The sequence below is a fragment of the Dromaius novaehollandiae genome, chromosome W (assembly GCF_036370855.1).
Source record: "Dromaius novaehollandiae isolate bDroNov1 chromosome W, bDroNov1.hap1, whole genome shotgun sequence".
NCBI lineage: Eukaryota > Metazoa > Chordata > Aves > Casuariiformes > Dromaiidae > Dromaius > Dromaius novaehollandiae.
In genome coordinates this window covers 35,519,958-35,543,766 of record NC_088130.1, presented here as the reverse complement: position 1 = coordinate 35,543,766, position 23,809 = coordinate 35,519,958, and the positions used below count along the sequence as shown (strand labels likewise).

General features: G+C 39.0%; 1 protein-coding gene across 5 annotated transcripts in view; it reads right to left on the bottom strand.

Moving 5' to 3' along the window:
- The window catches only part of LOC112980278 (multiple C2 and transmembrane domain-containing protein 1), a 286,913-nt gene that overhangs the window by 191,176 nt on the left and 71,928 nt on the right, over positions 1-23,809 (bottom strand). The window contains exon 1 of one of the 5 annotated variants that reach the window (XM_026095007.2): positions 4,211-4,287. The exons of the other annotated variants lie outside the window; for them this stretch is intronic. The gene's annotated coding sequence lies outside the window, so the exon portion shown is untranslated. Of the gene's footprint in view, positions 1-4,210; positions 4,288-23,809 lie in introns of those variants that run through there. 5 annotated transcript variants of the gene reach the window in all.

Sequence of the window (23,809 nt, the reverse complement as noted above, 5' to 3'; positions counted from 1 at the left end):
GAGTCCAGTCAGTATCATTAGAATAAACATTCCCATCAACTGAATTGATGCAAGTCTTACGATAATGCCAAAGCCAAGTAGCAAATAGCCAGTTTTGCTGAAGTTCATTGACCTAAGTGACAGATTACCACCAGAAAAGATCCATGGAATATGTAACTGGAGAATTAGTATCAGCACTGGTGACAGGTGAACACTTTCTACCTTTCAGTGTATGCTGCTCTTGTAATCTAAACTTCATCCATCTTTGTAAAATAGGTAATTACCACCATATTATTCAGCCTCCCTGAAAGCATATATGAGTATTACAGTTCTCGGTCTTACAGCCAGACTAGAACAGTCACTGCCCAGACAGAGGGACCGCTATGTGGTAAAGTGGCCAGGAGAAATTGAAATGGGAGACACTCCTCCACACACTACCATAAATTTGATCAGAGCAGTCACAGGTAGCTGTTGCTAATTAGCTCATCCCAGATCTACCCTGCAGGCAGAGCACTTGTTATCCCATCACAGAGGCTCACATCACGCTGGTTAGAGAGGCAAGCCTCTACAGCACAACAAGCATCTTGTGCTGCTGTCAGGCTCACAATGAATCCCGCATTGGGCAATATAATCCCAATTCCAGAATATGATAAAATTAAAATGGAAGAAACAAGCAAATCAACTGACTGCTAACTACAAGCTGTTAAGGACAAAAGAAGATAGGGACTTATAGAAATGAAGTGCTCTGACTCAAGCTCTAGCCGGTGAGAAGGAAATGACTTACACTTAGGAGTTATTTCTTCCTATGTACCATCAATGGAGGCAGTATCTCCAGTTTTGCCTCGTTCATCAATGCTGACTAGGAAGTTCTTCAGTCCACGTGGATTGGTACATATCCAAACATAGTGGAATAAGAAGAATCAATCTTTCACAAGGACACAGCTTGCTAGGAAACTCATGGATAGACCCAAATAATCAGGGGCCTCTCAAATTCCAGTGGACTCCCAGAGGAAGTGCTTTCTTTGCACTGTTACGGATATACTTCATTTGAGGTAGCTGTGTGTGGTGGTTTCTCCACCTGGGTGAATCCTCTCAAGGAGGATCATTAAAACAGAATAGGAATTATTTTGAAATTCAAGACAGTTTGTTCAACAGTCTACTGGGATCTGTTGCAGTACCCTTCTCCCAAATCCCATTCCCTACACCATCCCCTTTACCCACTTTTATTTTAGAGGGAAATTGGGCAAAAATTGTTGGTAAGAAAAACCTAGAGTCACAAGGGACAAAGGTTTGCTCTTATTTCTGGAGATCCTAGAAAGAATGAAACCACCCTTCATTAACTACTAAATTAGTATAACAAATAGTGTGTGTAGTATTTCTAGGGAAAATTTTATCAGCAGATTATTCATCCTCCTTGTGAGAAAAGTTACCAACAGGGTATCTTATCCCATAAGAATGCAGAGTTGGTTACTGGCCTTAGTCTTATACTTACCAGAATCTCTCATGACTGTTTACAAAATGAGCATCTCTAAATAAAAGTTAATTTAAAGATATACTGAATACGTAAAAGACCTTGATGAATTGATTAGAGAGCTGCACTTGAAAACACATTTCAAATATAAAATAAAACCCCAAATAAAGTTAATTTAAAATAATTTTTCATGACCGCGGTTTATTTTTCACAAGTTTATTTTTCAGTTTAGGAGGTCACTTGGCACTTCATGTATAAACAAAGTGTATGCTGACCTCAGCTACCTTTTCTCAAAGCTCTGTTGTGCCTTCCAGTTTTGGTTAGACTGGTAAAGCACTGCTGCAGCTGGTATTCAGAACTGGCTTCCTTTCTGCCCTCTCAAGAGCAGAGGATGTCTAAGACATGCAGAAACACAATACTTCAAAATAAACATATATATGACATGCCTTTATGCTGAAATGCTCCCATACATGGCAATTCAAACCTTTCCCCCTAGATACTCCAATCTTATTTTCCTGTAAAGCAGTCCATTATTTTCAATGGTAGAGCAAGACATATTGAGTATCACTATATAAATACAAAGTTGCTTCCTTGATAAGGATATAACATATCATGGCTCCTAAGCAAAAATGAAAAACAGCACCAAAGAAGTTGTCAGAGCTTATTTTTATATCATCTAGTCAATAAGTACTGTGCAAATATTTACATAATCAATTACTTAACCCCCCCCCAAGCCATAGTTCCAATTATAAGTTAATAGGAAAAAAAAAAGAATAAAAAACGCTTCTTAATACAAAATATACTCCATGATCATGTGTCACTTTTTCAGAACACACTATAGCTTTAGGATATCCATATGTCATGAGACCTTCTGTGCAAACCATATATGATCCATAAATCCAAGAGACAATATGACAGCATAATTTTTTTTTTTCTCCAGTGGAGCAATTAAGTCATAGATTCTCTAAGGTCATTAAGCCAAATTCACTTCCAGTGTAATTATAGTCAATTTAATGTTTTTGCGCCAAGAATAAATTTGCTTTTAAATTACTTCACAGAATCTTAACAAGGTCTTTAAATTTACCCCACTCACAAAAGTCCCAATAGTACAATCATTTTCAAAAATGAAGGAAAACCTGCTTCTTTCAGCAGAAGAAATGGAAAGCATGATGAAACAAATTCGATCTGACTTTCATCTGTGCAAAAGTGTTCAGTTCCCAGGACAAGAATGAGTACTCCTGTGCCATTTTAGTTTTAAGAAGATTACTGGAAGTTACACAGGCTGTCTGAGCACATTTTTGCAAGTACACATGCACTTGCACTTCTATGCATGTGATGCATACGTGCAAAGTGCATGCGTGAATAGGAAAACAGAAGCCGTCTCTAAAGGAATTAAAAGCATGTCCTTCCTCTGTTCAAAATAAATGTTAAAATCCTAAAAACATCATTTCTTGAAGCACTAAAATCATGTCTGCACCTCCTTCTTCTGTTCTTACCGAAGACTGAGTCTCAAGTAGGTATAGCACTAACCTGGCTTCTGACAGCTAGCATTTCCATCATTTCCAAAGAAACTTGCCATATCAAGTACAAAAATCCTCTCACTTGCCTGAAGAGTGCAGAACCATACTGCAAGCTACACCCAACACTGCACATGAAGGATAACTCAGTCAGGAACTCAAGACAGGTGTCACAGCCATATCACAGCAGGACCTCAGAACAACGAGCTGTCTCCATTTCAGAGGGAGATAAACATCTGCAGCCAACGTATGCTGCATGCATCACTCCCACAATGACTGATGATGAATTTTCTGGAGGACAGTGTAGGTACACTGTCCACATTTTCACAGCAGAAAGTCATACTAAAATATCTCTAATGGAGTTTATCCTTATCACTGCTAATTAAGAATACACACCCACACACGCACAAGTAACTCAGGTTACTCAGTAGCAGTTTTATACCATATGACAGGGTTATATTATAAATTTCGGAAAATACACCTATCAGAACATGGCACTGGAATTCTACTGAGTTAAAAAAAAATACGATAGAGTCACTATAAAATAGACTAAACTGGTACTAAGAGAAACTTCCTTAATGCTTTTCGTACCTCTAGTTCAAAAGACTAATGTTAGAGGATAACACTAGACTGTTAAATTACAAACAGCAAAAACATTTTAAAAGATTCCAATGACAATTAATCTTATAGTAAAAGCTAGATTTAATTGAGTGTGCATTGCTTAGATATTTAGGTATTTTCAGTAACCATTAAAGAACGAAAGTGTTACAGCCATAAAATTCTTTAAAAAACCATAAACTCCTCAGCAGAATTTGAGTATTTGAGAGCAACTGAAAAGGTGGAATGGCAATCTTCAAACCACCAAACCTGTAAGTAATTAAGAAAACAGATGCTTCTGTTAACATGGAGAGCTCAGCATGAGAATGACAAAGGTGATACTTCAGTACTGTTTTTTAGAGACAGAAAGCTTCCTATATCCTAAACTAGAGCAAACACTAGTGTGCCCATTAGCAACTGATGGTACTTTCTCTCCATCACCTGTGATTTTGTACATGCTAAAACTGAAGAAATATTTTTCCTCATTCTACATTACTGAGGGCATGCAATTTCCATCAAAAGCATGCATTTAATTATCCTCCCCCCAAAAAAGAAAAAAAGTTTTAAGTTATCTACATTTTAAAACAGGATATATCTAATATTCCATCAGAGCATGTTATATTTCACAAAGGAACTACATTCCTACCTTATCGGGTCCAAGTAGAGAAGTTCCTTCAGCTTTCGGCTATCTAAAATAGTGCCAGAGGAGGGAATCAAACACCTTTTGCTGCACAGGGATACTTGTAAAGCTAAACTCACCTTTTGAGCTCACAATGTGCTCAGTAACACTGCTCACTTCTGGCTGGTAGCAACAGCTCTGTGCAAACACCACTTGACTACTGCTACGAACTGCAGCTACTCAGAATGAAAGTAAGATGAAGTCTTGATATGTGAATATGTTTCTACAGATATTCAGAGGAAATGACTCAACTGCCTCCACATCTTTTAATGCTGAAAACTGCCTCCTTCCCCCTCCCCCAGTGCAGAAGATAGCAGGTGCTGTAAGGTTTGGTAACTTGTTTAATAAAACAGTGGCATGAACCAAATATGAAAGATTCACCTGGGGAACATTTAATTTCAGAACAGCCCTACACAGAATTTTCAAAGAATACCTGCAGCGGGGAAATACTAAACTTGATGAGAATTATGAAGTGAAAGATAAAAAGCAGTGTAGATTTTATTTAAATGAGTTTCAATACACACTGCTCTAACTGAATAAGTACAAGTATCCCACAGCTGGACAGGCCTTATTTGTATGGCATTAAAGCCTATCCAGTCTTACATACCTTAACTGTGACATTTAACTGCATTTCTTTAATTTTCACCTGAAGAAAAAAATCTCATTTTAATTCAACTTGAACCATTCCTTAAAACCCCTGCATTTCTTTTAAGTTTTGTGGTCAGTTCTATTCCTTTAGCATCTCTCTAGATCTCAGACCAGACTGTTTCTAATTTCTAAAGGACCTCAGTTTTTAAGCTTTGGTTTGCCTGCATCAAGCATAATCCTCCACAGCCGATGAGAAATTAGAACAGTTTTGAAATGTGGATTCTCTCTTCCTCGACTTCCCCACTCCTGGAGAGGCCACTTGATGACTGGGACATCCTCTTGGATCCACACCGTTTACAGTGGAATATGTCAGTTTAGATTAAAATCCAGTGGCTTGATTTTGAAATACTGTTTTTAAACAGTATGGATAGCCAGAAAGCACTCAGACTGTGGCCAAATATCCAAATCATTTTTTTCCAGGAAGACCTTGGTGGGAAAGAAGCACTGAAATAACTGTTTGTATACATACGTGTGTGTGTGTGTGTGTGTGTGTGTGTGTGTGTGTGTGTCCGCGTGTGTGTATGTGTGTATTTATATATACACACACCCCCATTCATGGGCCTAATGAAAATCTGTTAAAAATTCCCGGCTGTTCCTCAACAGCACCTTTCTACAAAAGGAAATAAAGTTTGGCACAGTTACTTATTTTATATCAGCCACATAGTCTAGTACACAAGTTGGCTACTGAGTCACCTCTTCCTTAATTTTAGCTTAGTTTATCACTTCAAAATGGAGAAATTTAGTATCCTTTTAGCACTCACTTCAGGAACAACAACAACAAAAACCAAAAAGCAAAGACACAGTCCTAAGGAAAAAAGAGCAAACATCAGATTCACTTACAGAACAAGACAATGACAACAGGTTCCAATAGACTTGGATCAGATAAGATGCACTAAAATAATACATATCACAGGAAATGAATGTGGAAGAAACCTCAAAATGTCATCACTCCCATGGCACGGGGGAAGATCAGTTATATAAGACATTACTGAAATCTTTGTGCCAAGAGCTGAAGACAGCTTAAATTTTGGCAGACTTCTTTTGACTACTAGAAGCAACTCAGTGAGCACAATATCTCCTTCCTCTACTATAAAATATACTTCCCTATAACAGCAAAGTTTCATTATAAATAAATGACAGGCAGTGATGGTTTTGTTATTAAAATGAGGATCTGTAAAGCTTCTACGGCTTCAGCTTCATACACATGCCCTTGCACATATCACTTAATCCCTCCATGTCTCATTTTCCATCTCTGAAAGCACGGTAACCATTCTCCCTTACGGTACAGACGAGCAGCACAGCACTCAGATACTGCGAGAGGGCCCTCCAAAGGAACAGGAACGTTTGTTACCCCCCTCTCTCATTTAACAAGACTGCAGCTCCAGCGAACAATGGATTCATTTTAGTAGCACATATGTTGCTGTTCTCGCTTAATGGCAATTTCTAAAGAATTTATTTTCTAAAATGGAAAAACAAAAGTAACAGAGGACAAAGCACTACAGAAAGCAAGAAGAGGCATACTTTTTTTTTTTTTTAATTAATAATATCTAACACTGCTGTCTGCCCTCAAAACTATGACAGATAGTGCGCCTAACTAAAAAACACTAGAAGACACGTTCTTAAATATGGCCAAAATCCTTCTGGGCAGAGCCGTGTGTGGAAGTGGCTTGAAAGATGGTAAAACAGCCATTACCTTTTATGATGACAAAAGCACTTAGCTGCTCAGGACCCCAACAAGACACTGGAATGGGGACACCATTGATGGGGACCCCAATGACTCCCTTACTCTTATGGATAAAATGGGGAGGTGGAGATCACTAGCTTTGCCCTCAGGCCAAGCCTTGCACCACTAATCCAGCCCCAGGCACCTCTTCTCAGTTGATACCTCCCAACTGCCTCCCCTCCAGTGCCAGACCTCATGGGGCAGGAGGCACTGATGGAGGCCGCCCTGCCCCCAAATCCACCCCGCCTGGCCAAGAGGTCTGTGCACAAGCCGTCCCAGCCTCCCACGGGCTCCTCAGCTCCCCTCGTGCATCTCCTGGTTGCTCATGCCGAGGGCTTCCTTCAAAGCCACAGATCACTCTCTCTTCCATGCCAACAAAGGTGGAGGAGAAGGAAATGACTATGGACTGAAAAGTACTGTCCTCAGTACTCAAATAATATTTGGAAGAAAAGATGCTATACTGAATACCTTGCAGTACTCTATACAACTATGGGAGAGGGGAAAGTTATTTTTTGGTCTCAGTCTTCCCTTTTTTCAAAGGCATCCCTCTCCTCAGTTTCTAAAAGCAGACGGCAGTGTATTGTTACACTGATTAACATTCTGCAAATTTGGTTTTAAAACCATACTACAGAGGATGAGAAATCAGTTATTTTATTACTTCTGAGATGCAAAGCAGGTCTCATAGCTCTCTGCTATGAGAAATTAAGCAGCAGACAATGAACCTATGATACTGAGTAAAATGTTTTTAAAATATACAATTGCTACTGAAGCTCTTAATCAACACAGATCACTTTCTAGGGACTATCTGGAAATTTCAGTTAGATGACCGCTTTTGAGACAAGCAACTGAAATTAGAAGTTTTTTTACCCACAGCTAGACACATTAAAAAATAATCAACTTTGATTAACCACACTCTAATCTATTCATCTGAATAAAGCACAATAATTAAAAGTGTATATTGAACTGACACAGTGGAACAACTCATTACAGTTAATACTTAGAAGACAGCGATGTTACTTGCCTACTTAAGAAAACTTAACAGCTCCATAAGCAGCATCAGGCTTTCAAGAGTTTGTTGCACAGCTCAAAGCAAAAACATGAGTTTTGTTACCTTTATTCCTCGTTCAGCATTTTAAGTTAATTCACAATTAACAAGATAGCTCATGTTAGTATTCGTATGTTAAGAGAGAGATTATTTCCAATACATGAAGAGATCATAATCATAACGCCAAAATGTCCCATTGGAAAAATACATGCATACTGCATTCAGTATTAGAAGCAGTATATTTGTCTTCTACCTCAAAAAGAACTTTGCGTAAAATGAGCCAACATTTTTTTCTTTATTTCACAGAAAGCAAATACTTTTACTACTGGTGAAAGTCTAATCTAATCTCTTACAAGCAAATTTAGCACTATACGAATGCAACAGAGCTGCCTCTTCACAGTACAGAACAGTTTCTCAAACTACTCGGCTCATGGTACCGAGAATCCAGTTAAGGGCAGTATCTCTTCATTCCGCAGCAGCTTTAACTTAATAACTGAGAAACAGAACAGGTAGCCATAACCATTAATGGTAACAACAAAAAAAATGGTAACAAAACTATGACATAACTACTGTAAATGATTTATCTCAGCTCAAACCACTAATGCAAATTTCCCTATATCTTGACTAATGCCTCTGAATATCTCCTGCTGCCTAGAGCAGTGACAGCATACTTCATCTACTTTGCTTCGTATTACTTGCATCTGCCCAGATGAACCATTTCTGCAGATGAAACCAAATACGTTTTTCTCAGATACTGAGTTTCCCACTGAAACATAGGGGAAAAATAAAATAAAACCTATACTAACATTACTGATTATGTAGGCCTCTTAAAAGCCTCCAGCTTTGTCCATATAGACCACTGAGCAGTCAATTGCTACCAGATGAAAAAAAATGAAACTAGTCATTCCTTGTACACATGGAAGTCTTGGAAGTAATTACGCTAGTCCTGCCTGTCAGCGTACTTCTCAGAAAAGTAACCATAAAAGTGAGAAGTTCTTTCAGACCTCAAAGACTGGGGTTCGCGTACCTACCTGAGTATTAAGAAAGACTGACTAGGATACAGGAGCTCTTAATACAAATCAAGAGGAAAAAAAAATCCTAACACAAGGACAACAACCATCCTTCCAAGAACTTCATAGCAAGCCCTGGTGGAGAGCGTTTTTCTAGAGGTAGAAGTAGCAAGTCTGGGGGAAATTCGTATTACCACCCAGGGACGATACTATCAACACACTTCCACAACCAAGTTATACTGGTATGCATCCCATGGCATATACTATTACACTACTAACAAACAAGCAAAAAATGCTTCTTTTTATATGTCATCCACAAAAGAATAGCCTAGAGCAGGGCTAACAGAGGGGTCATAAATCAACATTTGAAAAAGGAAGATGTAAGTACACAATATTTAGAGCAACAGTACTTCTGAAAGGACTGGGGTAATCGCTGCAAATAGATGTTGACGCTGTCTCACTGTCCTTTGCCGGTCTGTTTGCGGCACAACTTGGTTTAACTTCTGCAGCAAGCCCACTTACTTATACAGGGTCAGCCTATGAAACAGCAAACTTGACAGTAAATCTTTAAACATGGGAAAGACTTAAATGCTTGGTATATTTTAGCCAGTATGCTGAATGACAACATGTTTATTTAGGAGACTGTGGGGTGAGAGGCAGAAAACTAGGCAGCAGGGTTGCTTGTTTATTTTGCTTTTGACAGGACTAATGCCAAGTTTACACCAGTCACCTGATGCTCTGCAATACACAAGTACCTAAAATACACTGGAAACTCCACACTGACACAGCAGTTCTGCTTACCTACTACTCCAGCAGAGAAAAAGCCTCTTTCTTATATTATTCAGTGTGGGAGCTGGCACCCACTTGCTCTTGGCTAATTTGAAAAAGAATATTTACATGCCAGATACAGGGAACCTGAAACAATGAACAGATGCCATAATTTCTCTGCCAAATTTATGGTTTGCACGTGTGCGCGCACATGTGTGCGTAGGTAAGCGTTCTGTCGTGATCCGGCTTTAGAAACACAGATACAGATGCCATCATTAAAAAAATGAGCGCAGTAATCCCACGTACTGAGAAACTTCCTTCTTCAGCCTGGAGCGAGCTGCTTACTGCCCGAGGCGGGCAGAGCCTCGGCTAACTCCCGGGCACAGCGTTTCCCGCGGCTCCTGACCCGGGAATCGGCCACGGAGTGCAGGCGCCTGCCTGGGGCCACGGCTGTTATCACCGAGGCCAAATGCGCACGCACCCCTTCTGCGTCCACGGCGTTGTGGAAGAGCCTCACGCGACCAGTCGCGCCCCAGGAGTCCTCTCACTCGCAGGAGCCTTACCGAGAGGAAGCGTACAGGACCAAGATTGCTCCTCAGGGAGCGTAACCTGCAGAGCCAGGCATGCCTTAATCACAGGCAAAACAGAGGTCTGCTCCCCCCACCACTCCCTTTCGCACAAGGGAGATCAGTCATTAAAGCCTATGCCTTCACGTGATCAGTTTTAGGCTAGACTGCGTGAATTTAAGCTGGTATCTGATGGGAGAAAACAAAAACTGACAAATATTCAGTCCACATCCTTCCAGGTAAATACCTCTAGGATTAATAAAAATGCTTTTTTTTTTTCCTGCCTAGCTACCTGATTATTATTAATAGTCTTTCTGCTGCAATAAGATCAAAGGAGATGCCACAGTGGAAAATGGGCAGCTTTAGAAACTCTTGCGAAAGACTGCCAAACCATGGATCTACTTCAAAAGCAACTGCCTTCGTTTGCTTCGTACAAAATTTTGGAGGATCACTAAATTTACTTAGCTATCAAAGCAATTAAATCAAAGACAACTCACTTCTCACCTCTTAAAAACCTTAAACTACAAATATTTAAGTGTTCAGAACAACAACTCCTAAAGGACAACATCAAAACTTTTGCATTTTATCTGGTAATGTAACAAAAAAAGAACGGTTTGGGGACCCTCTGACTAGAGTCTCACCTTTTGCAGGCAATTCAAGCTATTAGTCTTCCTAACAAAATCAATTAAATAAAAAGGTAATAGTTGGTGCATGGAAAAAAAACATTCAGAAAAGAAACAACAGAGGTCAATTATCTATTACGTTATTACAAGCTACTCAAATATTCGTTTTTATATTCTAATCCATGTACATATATATATATATGCACACACGTGCATATATTATGTGATACAAACATTACATTATTTAACACACTGGTTTCCCAAGGACTTTAATCACTTAGTGACTGCTTTGTTAAAAATGACAGGGTAATGCATTTTCTTGCTCCATAAGGTATTCTGAAATGTCTCATTTCAGCAGAACAGACTGCCACACGCAGAAACGCTCACAGGTATTGTTAACCTACATGGTGGTCCATTACTCACCACAACGCTCACAGGCAAAGCTCAAAAGCATGCTCATAAACCATATACAGGAGAAGCTATACCAACTGTGAGTGTCCACCATGAACCTGCACACTGATTTAAAGGTTTCCTTTCTTTTATTTAAGATTCTTTTCCCTAAGCAGCCTGTTCACTCTAAAGGAGTACATGACCAAATGGTGGTAGGTTAGAGACAAGGGCAGGCAACCTGACCAGTTTTAGATTTAGTAATCTGATAAAATTACTCCTGCGACAGTACAGGTGAGCCCACCACTTTCTGTTATAAACAGTTTGAATACAAAAGCTCACCTTGGCTGCTCGATAAAAGTGACAAATTTTGCTACTGAACTATTTGCCATTTGACTTGAACTATATTCTGTTTCAGACCTTGCTCACTGCTAGTTATCAAATATTGTGCTTTACACTTTTGAGGAGAACTGGGAAGTAGGATTTCATTAGCTAGGAAGTTTTGTCAACTTCAAGAATCCTTTTTTCAGTATGCAGATTGAAAAAACAGATACCAAATATTTCATTATTAATTTTTTTTAGTGAAAGAATCATATCTATGATGATTCAATACTGATGGAATATTGTCAAAGAAATAACTGGTGAAACTGTAATTATTATGCCCATATTTTAATCCCCAGGAATTAATTCCTGTAGATTTCCAGGTTTCATTTATCTTATTACTGGTACATACATTAACCTGTCAAGAGTCATCCTGGGATGACACCTGACCTTAAATGCACCAAGAAAAAGTCAAGCTAACAGAAGCCATATGTTTGCATTTCTTATATAAAGGGGAGCTGGTAGGTACAACCTACAGAGAGGCTAACGCAGCAGTAGATGGGAGCTTTTGAAATCAAATGGGACTGTAATCTCTCCTCTCCAAAAGATACGCCACCAAACCAGTCTTTGCACAACATAGGATAATTTAAACTGTATACAGTTCATAGAAGAGAGAAAGGGATAAAGGCACTGCTATGTAAAGCATGTTCCTCCCAAAGAGGAAAATGAAGTTTTGCCTGAACTTGAAAACGTTTAAGTTACGCCGACACAAACACATTACAGATGGGTGCGCTCTAGCAAGAGGCTCCATGCCCTACGTTACCCAAGACCAAAGAGTACTGAAACCTCTTCTTCTTGTCTCTCTTCCTAGGGAAAGCTGGTAAGAAAAGAACACGTCTTCCTTTAAACCTCTGTTGTTTCATGACCAGGAAAATGCATTTGATGCATTCAAAACTTAGGCCCCAAAAAGGCATTGACGAGAGCTACTGGAGTTCTATTTATTTATGCAAAATAAGTTTACTTAGACTCAATTAAGATTGAGTTTCACTGACCACCCTGGAAACATCCCTCAGTTTAGATGCAACCCCAGTGCAACATAATTACTGAAGATAAGAACTTGGAATGAGGGGACTCTTGGGATATGAGACTAGTTCACACCTCCTTATCCTAACTACTGAAAACAAAGCCTGGTTCAAGGGCAACTTCATCGGTTGCACACCTTATCAGGTGATTTCTTTCTTTGTATAGGTTGGTCTTTTTTTTCTTTCTTGAATTGGAGTGTAACTTAAATTTTATTGCTGCAGGAACAGCTGAGATGAGGACTGAACAGCTTGGTTGTCACTGAATCCCAAACCAGGAGAAGAAAGGCGGCCCACAGAGTGGCAGGACAGAGGCCACTTTTGCTATAAAAGGGCCATATAGAAAGAAAGGTCTGTGCTAAGCTAAAATATTGTGAAGCTAAAACTACTGAAAAATAATCCAAAACTGGAAAATTCTAAAATAAACTGAATTTTAGCAGGACAGGTTTTACTTTACATCAGTGTCTCCCAAGATGTTGACTACATATTTTCTTTCTTTATCCTACAAAGATCATAATTGTAAGATCATATATGTAGTCCCATATACAGCTGAGAGAGCAGGACTTTTGGTACTCAACTGAGCACATTTAAAACTGAAGTAGAGAACCCTAATTTGTACCCTTTGAGGCTAAGCTCCAACAATTCCTGACAAATGAAAGAAATCTGGAGCAAGAATTAATAGCAATGCCAATTCCCCTCCAACTCCCACCCCAAGCATGCCTGTTGTGGCTTTATATGATTTAATGCATAAGTTACTGTTGAGGGGGGAAAAAAGGCATAAAGATGACTGCTGTACATTTAGAAAAACTATTTCAGAAATTCACAATTTATCTACCACGTGCTATGTGCCTACTATTTGCTGCTCATTCCCAAGTTAATCCTAAAAAGCTCAGTCAAGTCCAGGTTTTGAGTAGCTTTACAGACTTGCGTTAGGATCAGCCTGCAGAAAACACTATGTCCATCAATTACATCGTTTACAAATTTAAGACAAACATCTTTCCAGAAGTGATTAAATAAACATTCCCCAAAGCACAAATCTTGCTAACATAAGATGCTCCTTCGCAACCCCGGCTTTATAAATGTGTACTTTGCCCTTTACCGTCTAATAAAACAGTCATATTCAGTACATCAAAGATCTCACCACCATGAAAGTGCTACAGTTAACCTTCAGGACTCTCCTTTTATAACAACCACAGTAGAGAGGATGAAAGCTAGGACATGGCCACTACACAGTAAGCACAAAAAGCTTTAGAATAAGTAATTTAAAATTCATAAAGATATTTCCTCCAAATTGATCTGGCACCGGATTTTAGCTTTTGTATTGAAGTATCTCCTTCCAAAAGCCTAATTTTGACCATGGGAGGTCATTACAAATAGTACTGTATCATGTATAGGTAAGGAATGGGACAGGTGACGCAATTCTCCTCTGGCACCGGATAAAAGAAAGGACTGGCACCTTCTCCCTTTTCAAAGGAAGAGCTGAAGAGGTGCTGGGCTGTGACTTCCAGGAGCAACCCTCTGACGTATGGCACATCAGCCTGCAGAGGTACATGATTTAAGATGTTTAGGGAAGTTTCTCATAGAGAAACTCAGCACTATTAACTCATTATTAACAACTAATAACTTGGTACTACATGCTTCATTGTAGCCACTTGTGTTATACAGAAAACCTAAATACCTAACTCTGAGTTGTGGTTTCTGGTATGAGGCCAGGCACATAAAAGTGAGCCTTTTTTAAAACCCATATTCAATTGCAAGTGTAACCCCTGGGCACTTCTGGAATTTACTGTAGGTATTCACAGGCACCTTTGAGAGCTTCAATGACTTAAAGTCTGACTATGTGCATTGTTTAATTATTGTTAGAAAGCTCCAGTATAAAAAAGCTGTATCTTCTCTCCATTATCTAAAAGCCCATTGAAAGGAGATAATTCATCCTAGACTGTATGAGTAAGAGGGCAAAAATACAAAACTCACGTACCATAAAAATGTACTTTGTGCTAAGCCTTATTCTTGAAAAAGGAAATGTGCAGTTTCTCATTTTAGTAGATTGCATATTTTTATTTTCAAAGAGTTTCCCCGTGATTGCCTGTATGGCTTTTTCTTCATTTGCATAATGATTTCTTCCAAACAATCAGACAGCAGAATTTATCATGAGCTCAGGGAAAGCCTGGACACAAGAGGTTTCAATAATTGAACAGACTGAGCAAAGCTTTGGTTTGCTAGGATAGCCATTCCCAGTCTGGAAACTGGAAGAGGAGAGCCTTTTCTATTCTCATATAAAGGCATTTATGATGCCTCCCCAGATATCTTTCCCACCAAATCTATGCTAGATGTACAGCATTTGTGTAAACACGAGTATGCAAAACAGGCTGCTAGAGACAGCACTGAATCAAACAGTAGCCTGACTGCTTTCCAAACAGTTACGGACAGGGCACCATACATTTTATTCAGTGGAGCACCGTGGACTTTTTTGGAAGAGAATAGAGCATGCAAATCCTCTTCATCTCTACCACTGAAGTAGAACGCTTCAAAAAAGCATCATTATAAAAGGCTGCATTTTAGGACTACATTTTAATTTGTTCTTTGCAGGTAAGAAGTAATACATTTAGAAGAAACATTCAATCTCAGAAAGGCAGGCAGAGATGGTTTTTTGCTTAAATAAAGCGAACAAGTCAAAGCTTATCAATCTACCAATCATTTACAGAATTGCTTCTGAACAGGTAAGTGCATATATTTGCATCTTTTCTTAAAAAGACCTCAGATTTTATTTGGAAAGAAAAGCATTCCCACCTCATGCTCAGCTTTCATCTTTCCTTAGGCTCTAATTAGCCACTTAATTTAGCAAAGAAGTCTTAGAATATATGAAAGGCCTAACATAGGATTTGTTTCTTAAGCAAAACCTTAGTATGCCTGTCAGCATAAACACAAGCCTGCCTTTTGACCACAGAGAAAGAATTCAGTGGGTCTGGGAACAGGAGAGGGAGGCAGCAGGGTGAAAACGGTTGGCTCTCAAGACCAGCTATTCTGACACTTTCCTCAGAAAAATGAGTTTTGACTTCCCACCCCTAATCCCAAGGCTGCTTATTATCTAGTAAGTGCACAAGTCGTAAGAAAAACTGTACTGGGGCAGGAGGCAGACACGTTATTCCAGCTCCAGCAGCAGCTGTAGCAAGATGCTTAGGGAAGAAGAGGGCAAGCGCAAATGATACTCTCCTGAAATACCTTCCAAAACTCCCCATCTGAGCCAGCTGTGCTTTATATGCACGTCGTTACCATCAGTGGCTCTCTCTTCCATGTAGCTGCCAGTCATCCCTTGAAGTCACGTAAGCTTTTAGGACCCAAACATCTTTTGGCAAGGAGCTCCACAGGACTACAGCTGCATGAAGAACCAGCTCCTTTTCTGTTTTACACCTGCTTCCCCCATAGCTTTCTAGATACGCTATCTTAATTTCAGTCCAGGGGCAGGAGGCTGGAAATCAAGAGTACCTTCCAGGTGGTATGCACCAGTCTATGCATATAAGAATCATGCTTCCTCTCATACTGTTTTTTTCTGGCATATTTTAAGTCTGATCTCTACAAAAATGAGATAAATTCCATATAACCTGGGGAAATGGGGAAGAAGAAGGATTATGAATATACAGTGTGGCCATAGGTAGGTAATGCAAGCATGTGACTGAATTAGGTATTTTACACTTGGATTTGACATTCTTATAGAAATCACTTGCCTCCACATGAAACTTGACACTGCTGAGAGATGTGAGAGAATAGCAATTTTTTAAGGAAGGAACAGAACTAGAAGCATGGAAGAAACAACAGGGTGCTAGCAACCCTTAAAAGAATTGTGACTGCTTCAGCCAAAACCACGATTGTGCACTACTGTGCCTTTCAACAACAAAAAAAAATCCATTAAAATATGAACATTTCTTAAATGATTTTTACTACAGCAATTAAAATTAAGACCTTTCAGAAAATGAACATCCTAAACACATTGTAACTAATGCTACTTTGTAAGAACCATGAAAATTCGCATTATTAATCAGTTACTAATGCTCCACAAATATCAATTAGATCAAACCCAGAAGACTATTTCTGTATTCAAGACAGAGAAGAGGCCCATTTGATCTCCTAGCATTTTCTAACATTTAAAATAAATTGATTTTCCTTATCTTCTTTTAATTCACAAAATGCAAGTTTTGTATATAAATTAGTACAAACATCTGAACACAAAATGTAAATGTGGTGTTTTGTGTACTTCTCCAAACATTGCACAAACATTGTGAAATCTGCAACATTTTCAGCAACCTGGGGGTAACGGAGATTTATCAGGAGGCGACAACAGGTAAAACGCTGACAGAGCTGACGAAACACCTTGTTTTAACTAGAACTTATACTGGCCAATCATGCAAAAATCACCTGTCTTGGTGTGAACAGTATTGCTGATGTACATAAGCCACTATTGAAAAAAGCACAGTGGAAACATTCCCTGCTCAAAGCTCAAACTGCAACTGCCTTCCCTCTCAGGATATTGTCACTTAACCTTCACGTCAGAAGGGCATCTCATCTAATAAATACCTTAGAAAAATTATCAGTTCAAATATTGAAATGCTTTGTCTCCAATCTGTTTTGTTTTCAACCACAAACAATGGATTCCAAACCAGTACAGGTACCTTGCAGACAACAAAAGCAACACTTCACTAAACACAGGAAACAGCTGTCTAAATGCTTCTTAAATAATATACCACCGTAGGCACCTTGATACAGGCATTAGTGAAAGTGAAAAGAACAATCAAGGAGGAGATATTTTGTCCATGTTCCAAATAACACCGAGTTATTTCCTCTCGGAGGGGAAACTTGAGCTTATTCCAAAGTTGTGCTGGTAAGCAGGAAACAGCAGAGTGGCTTTATGGACTGAAGACCCCAATGACTAGCAGTGTTAGTCAGCAGAGCTCCCACCCTGCATCACTTCAGCTTACCCTAGCGAAGGGGTCAAACAAAGCAGGCGAGTAAGTGCGGTCCAACTCTACGTTTGGGGTCACGTTCTGCAGAACAGAGTTCTGCATTCAGCACCTGCGCACCAAGGGTATGTAGCTATGCTGCATGTGATCTATTACGGTCTCTGGGAAATCTGGGAGCATACAAGAAATCCTTGAAATAGCCAAAGAAAGAAAAGGAAAATGTATGATTTTAACCAGCATAATTAAGAAAGGAGACCAGAATGACCTCGTAACAGCTAAGCCGAAGTAGCACAGAGCCTGGGTATAAGCAATATAGACGCAACCCTCTATGACAGGGTACTTGTTTACAACAGCACAAACACAAACAACAGTTTTCAACTGCTGTTTGGCACAGTCTTTTGATATGTTTATGTGACGTCCTGTAAGGTCGGACACTGCTCAATCAGGTAATGCTTTATTGGAAAACTTTTGATGTGGTTATGTGACTAAACTGGTAAAGCATTACCTAACTGAGCAGCATCTGCCCTTAAAAGAGGAGTTTTGTCCCCGTCTCCTTCTCTACCACAAGTAACGAACTACACACCGATATAACAATGGTTTCCAGTTCCTAAGCTACAAGATAAAATATCTAGCTGCGGGCTACAAGGTACTGATAAAGTGGTAGCTGCATCATCAGTTTTATGACTGAAAGAAGAAATTATGCATTCTAGGACATAATAAATAAGTATAGAAGAGAGAGAGAGAGAGAGAAATCTCTTCCCTTTTCTTACCCCTTGCTTCCTCAAGCCTCACTGACACTATGTCTACATGGTTTAATACCACCATGCTCGGCAGTGCCATAACCTGTCTTTGTTGGCTGCTCCTTCCAGGAGCCGCCTCTCTGGCTGGCTGTGCTGCCGACCCATGCTGGCACCCATGGGGATCTTGGCCCTGGCGTGCACATAGTGGCTGAGTAAGCAGGGCTGCTCACCCCTAGCCACAGTTAACCGTCCCCCATCCGCTCATGTCCTCCCAAAGGCCAAACTCACTCAGCTTTGACCAGCTGCACAGCTGGACTTCAGGCCACATGTGGGGTGCAGGTTTCAGGACTACACACATGCAGAACATACAAACCACAACGCCATGACCAAAGAGCACGCAGCAACATCTGCCCCTTCCTCCCTCCAAAGGGCCCAATCTACCATTCCCTTCTGTATATATTTAATACATTTCAGTGCATCACATCACATATGTCAGACTGTTAATCATCACCTACTGTGTGATGATTACTTTCCAATTGGTTAATTACTGTATCCAAAAGCGAAACACTGCTTTAGCCTATGTTTTTGGTATCCGTATCATGAAAGACTATTTACTCCTACTTGCTGCCTCGGAAAGATGAGGGAAGCCTGATTATGGTCTTGCTGGTGATATTACTTTTTCTCCACCCAAGCAAGGGAAACAAGAAGGGAGGGAGAAGAGCTACCAAGCCTAAGCTTCTTCCCTATATCTCATCAGAAATAAAGCACTGCTCTGACACGTCTAGTAAGTTTTCCTAAGGGAGCAAACAGGAAAGGGGCACTGTCAATCCCCACACAGCAGATTAAACAAAAAGCAGATTAAAGATTATTAATAAACCCAAAGCCATTGTGGTAGATTTCAAAGTTTTCACAGGACACAAACAAGAAGGTTAGCACTGATCCTTTATGAAGCGTCTGACATAATTTTTCATTTTCTAGCACTTCAGAAATAGACAGTTGGATGCTAGCCAAGCTACACTAGGGACAGCAAAGAAAAACAAAACAAAAACAAAAAAACCCCCAACCCTGCTACTAGAAGCAAGTGTGTGCCTTATAGCAACTGAAGGGAAACAGATCCAAAAAAACCCAAATGCTACAAGAATCTTTCATTCATTCATCAACTACATGTTCAGTTTCACACAACTTCTATCTGAGGGAAGTTGTTACACTGACAGTCCCTCATTCTTGACTTCTTCCCAACTTTGAGTCAATCTTTACCAAGAAAAGCTTTGAATTTCACACAGATTTTCTTCCTAATACTTAATTCCTCAACCTCATTTGATTTAACTCACTTCCATTATACCCTCCACTTTCCTTCACTAACTACAGCTCCTCCTCTAGTCTTTCATGCTGTGTCACTTCAGTCTTAGATTCTATAGAGTAAGACTGGATTAAAAAACAGAAATAAATCCAACCCATATTATCTATTATCACCCAATTTGGGGAAAAGTTCTGCTATTTTATGTATTTGTAAAATGCCTATACTTACCTGACCAAGCTTTTGAAACTACAGTATAATTGGAGAATTATAATAATCTTCTGTAATAGCTTTTTTTCACCTGAAAATTCAAAAGCGAGCCCTCTTTCCCACTAGCAAGCTATACCATAAATAAAGTTTTAAAGTGAGCAAAAATCATTTTTATTGTGATACACTTTCCATTAAAGTCCTAACAACGTTATGTTCTAAATGACTATACAGAGGAAGTTTCTATATAAACTATACTTCTGAAATATATTTTAAGTGCTGCATCTGTTCCCAGTGACTATCAACCAATAGGTTCATATCACTTCCTGACCAAAATAGTTCTCAGAGGTGAACAAGCCTCCCAGAAGCAATCCGAGTTGTACCTAGTAAGACCAACTAAAGCATGTAGGGAGCAGGGGGAGAAAGGTACTGTCAAAATCCTAGAAGAATTTCTTCTTCCAGGAGTTTCTTCTACAAAATAACAGTCTTAAATATTATAAATAAGAGGCAAGACAGAGTGGTTTCCCAAATGTTATTCAACTACTTGCTTACACTAGTCTTTGTCTGGAATATAATTATCAATAATAGTAGATTTTAAAGTGAATCATTTTAGTTCCATCTTATACCAGTCGTAGCAATTTGGGTGCTCCAACATACAGACTCAAAAAAAGTATATTGGTGTCAGCATTACTCAGTCTATTGGCCAAGAATGGAATCTGAAATTCATATTCAAATGTAAATACTAAAATACTATTGTGCATAGGCAAGACAAAAACACCATGTATTTTCTCTTTAAAAAAATATGTATAGGATGCGCTTTTATTTTTAATAGTAATACTTTGATAGGATTTCTCCTTTCAAACAAATACATACATATGAGCATGCACGCACATGCATATAGACACTTTCAATAAAAAAAGTTGATAAATTTCTCCTGGTTTCCTACAGTTATATACACTGTAAAAGAAAACCAACTTTGGGCCTGAAAGATTAATATCTGTCCCTCTAACATCTGTGTATTTTTATTTTGCTCGGACAAAGATCGTATTTTTTCAGTAGAGAAAAAGAACATTTAGAAAATTAGCCAGTCTCTTAGATTTGTGATAACAGAAGCTTAACATGGATTCAACAGTTTGCCTCACAGATGGAGAGAGTACATACAGTAGATAACTTAAAGAGAGCACGCTGTCACTCCACAACTCCATTTTGCGAGGATCGAAGCAGCTAACATGAATACAGATTCATTTTGTTGATAAAATTATGGATTCATATAGATATGACCGTCTTTGCACACTGCAAATGTCCTAATTCATTACACTCCACTGACTTCCTCTTGGGGAAGCAAAGTCAGTAACACAGCTATCTCCAAAAGAACCATTTTGGACCATTATTGAAGAGACTCGGCAGTCTGGCAGGAAATTAGGTTCTACGCTTTTATGGTACTTTTTATGCTTCACGATAAAAACGTGCTAGGAACTTTCAAAAATATTGTACAAGTTTCTGCTTTGACATTCCTAATATCTACTTCCGTTTTCTCCTCTAGGAAGACCAGTCCTTTTCTCCAGTATTTTAGGAAATGCAGCAAAATTTGCATCTTTTCCACTGAAAACAGTCACTATGTTAAAAAAGAAACTGCACCTATCAGAGGAGGATTGTGTGTTGCATGAAGCTTCTACATTCCATTCCTAAAGTAAAAAATGTACCTATAATGGCCAAGTGAACCCATGAAGGGCTATTGCCATGTAACTATTAGAGCATCAGAATGGTTTGTCAGTTAAGCAATTCTCAAACATATTTTGAAGTCTGGAGTATAAAAAAAAGGTGCAAGATGGCTGATAAACTTCTTAAATTATTATTCTGGGTTCCTTTTATCATGTGTAGCTAAAATTTTAATAGCAGGAGAAAGCTGAATGATAGAAGTATGAAATTTCATGCCTAGAGTTCACAAGATTATCATATTAGAATGAGCAAGAACACACAAATAAAACCATAAATTTATCATAAATCAAAAGTTTGACAGCAGTCTTAAAAACTTCTTCCGGAGACAAACCAACATGTGAGTTTAGCTTACGAAAACGTAAGTGCATGCATAAACATACACATAATTCACCTGGTATTATACTTGAGTGGTACCATATAATTTTTGGCTTTGAGGTCCAACAATTGGTTTATTTTTGGAGTAGATCTGCTGATTTCTTCTGTTGTGTTTAAGGGACCTTTTTGAAAACTATCCTTTGCTATTGGCAACCTGTTCAATTGCAACTCCTTTTGCTAAATCTTCCCTAAAAGAGGAGATTTGGGGGGAAACTACATCCCAACCTTCCGCAATTGTCTATCTCCAAATTGCAAGATCAAATATGATGAGCTTGTGCTTCTGTGCTTTGTTAATTTTTTTCAGATATGAAACCACTATCCACTATCGTGGATAAAAATCATTCATTTTAATTCCTTTAGATCTGTCTTGTACTTGCAGCTCTGCATCACTTCATAAGCCTCTGTAAGCATCCGGAGCTTCATTTTCACTGCGTTGGATTCAGGCCATCATTAAGTATCTCTGTCAATTCTTGGCAGATACTCTTCGAGCCACTTTTCAAGCTGTAAGTAACAGTGAAGATGTACACTTATGAAGCTAATATTTCTAAGCTGAAGCAACTCCTAGCTGTCATGCTCTTTTCCTGCTTTCTTCCTCTTAACAGAAATGCTTCCTTCACTTTTAGAAGAGTTTATAGAATAAGGCTGAAGAAAAAGTACCCTTTTTGCAGGTTTCTCGAGACTCCAGCCAACAGGTAAAAGAATAAAGCCAGTTATAAGGGAAAGACAGATTTTTATATCTAAGTGCTTTAAATATTTTTTCCCCTGTATGATAGCAAAGCCTGCTAACAATCTTACATACAGGAAAAAAAGATGTTAAGCAGAATTTGTCCTCAAATCAGTTCACTACTGTAGAAGAGTATAAAGTGTAATAAGTGATCAAAGAGTGTCATATTTTTAAGAATACATCAGGTGATAAAAACTCTTTTTTTCCTAAGAATTTTCCTCATCTCTCTGTAAGTTTCCTCCATAATTCTCCTATATATCTGGAGTGAGAAGTCATAACTGTAATTTCAGTGAAAGAAATTATGAAGGGTCACTTGTACTGGATAGCAAATGCTAACTCATACTTGGCCTATCAGTACCCACTAGAGAGAGAACACTTTAGACTGGCTAAATAGGAGAAAATCTTCTCATGAAGCAATTCTTAATCATTACTATGCTTCTTTTTCTACCCACACCACATTTGAGAGAGATATTTTAAGTCTCTGAGAAACCACGAGACAGGATCATTAGGATTTGCAATTGCTGCTTGGCTTCTCCCCCACACTGCACCTACCCTGTACTTCCTCCACTTCTCTGAGGACTGACTCCAAGTCAATGGTCCTGAATTTAGGTGATCCAGCAAGGGCCAAACACTGAGCTATTGAGCAAGACACTAGGAGTGCTCAGGTATGCTTTTCAGCTATGGATGGTGCCCGTTTAACAAATAACATCAAAACACACATGCACAGAACAATATATCGTGCAGCTCCAGTCCTTGTCGTTCTAAGGAGAAAACCTCCTGCAAGTCAGGCACAAAAGAGTCAAAGAGCAAGCATGCCATAACGTAAAGAAAATCTCAAAAGTCATGCAAAGATGTTACTTCTGCTTCAATGAAACATAAATGTCGACATTTAACTATTTCACTGATGCCTCTAGCAGAGATTCCAAACGGCAGTGACGGCCTATTCACCGCTGCCGAAGTGACCAGCTGCACTCTTCTGACAGACTTTCGGCAAGAGAAATCAGCAATTAAATGCATTCTTTCACCCTCCAAATGTTTTGTTTTGAGGAGAGGAAAGAAGAAAATTTTCCCTTGCCACCCACATCAAAAACCTCAGTTGCTGCCATGGTGCAAGAGGCCTATACTCCCTCTTACTAAATATACAGCAAAAAGTACATACATAATGAATTATGAAATGACAGTATTATTCATATTTAACTCAGCAAGTACCACCTGGCATGCCGCTTCCAGCCTGACATGTGAGAAAAGGTAAGGTTTCATTTTTTTGCATAGGTTTGATTTTGCTGCCAAGTTCTCAGAAGGCCATGGACAATGCTGAGACAGTGTTTCCAAACCCTTCCCATAAATAATTGTTTTTAAATGTTCTGATACCATACGGT